Here is a 1,173-nt window from a genome sequence, read left to right as displayed (position 1 = left end):
TCCTTGAGAGTGGTCTGATTTGTTATGTGTTTGAGAGGTACCTGCTCCATCATCTGATTTAGAATCCTCTGCCTCCTCAGTTGCAGTCTCTTTTGTTGCCTGAAGAAACTCTGGATGTCTCAGGGAGGAGCGTTTTGCCTTTGCCTTGCTCCTGGTCACAGGGTGAAATAGCCTGATTTGAAAGGGAGTGGACTTTCTCTTTGTAGAATCAGTTGGTTTTGTAGCAGCACTCATAGAAGCAGCTGTTTTGTAGCAGTACGAGTGGGGGTGTTGGCAGCAGCATTGCCTGTGGGGGAGTGGCAGTGAGTGGAGCAACACCTCAGCCTACGTATCCACAATGCATTATAAACATTCAGCAGAAGCATCCCTGCTGCAACAATGCTGTTCAGATCAAGAGCTTTGAGATTCAGCTCAAAAGAAAATGGAGAGGTAAAATGGAAACAGCTACTGCTGTTACCAACATGGACCGTTCCGTTCACTTTAGGAGTTGCACCACTAGGACTTGTACCGTAACTGTACACATCCAGTGCCCTCATAAAGACCAGTATCATAATCCCTAGGATCACTAGGCTGGTAATGATACAGTTGATTATGGCCACAATAAACCATAAAACAATCACAAGAGCAGCTCCACAGAGCAGAATGTTCTTGGCTGCACAGAACATGGACAGTTGCAGGTTTGGAAAAAGATGTAGTAGATTCATTGCAGAAAGTGTCTGTTCAGTTCTCAATCCTTCAGCAGAATTATTGCTCATTGCTATCTGAGGGATTCCTCCCATCAGAGATGGAATTTTGAACACTCCCAATTAATGAAAATGTGTAATCTGGGCTTAAAATCAAGCTCCACGTTGGGCACCAATAAATTGTTGTCACTGTTTGACTCAGGTCCGACAACAAGGCTCTCGATCCCCTCCCCCCACCCAGGTAGGGAAGGAGAGAGAGAAAAAGAGAGAGACTTGGCTGGATTGAAAACTAAACTACACAGCTTTAATTAAACATCAATGATAAAAGAAATAGATACAGTTACATACAATTATATTCAGATATGGGCAAAAGCCTCTCGCCTTGTCTTGTGTGCCCTCTGTCCTTCCTCTGAGCTCACGTAGCTCCATGGAATGGAATCTCTCTGGCCAGTTTTGCTGTCTGTCTAACTCAGCCTCCTGCGGGGGGTCA

The sequence above is a fragment of the Chaetura pelagica genome, unplaced genomic scaffold (assembly GCF_000747805.2).
Source record: "Chaetura pelagica isolate M959 unplaced genomic scaffold, ChaPel_1.0 scaffold1011, whole genome shotgun sequence".
In the NCBI taxonomy this organism is placed as follows: domain Eukaryota; kingdom Metazoa; phylum Chordata; class Aves; order Apodiformes; family Apodidae; genus Chaetura; species Chaetura pelagica.
This window is presented reverse-complemented; position numbering follows the sequence as displayed.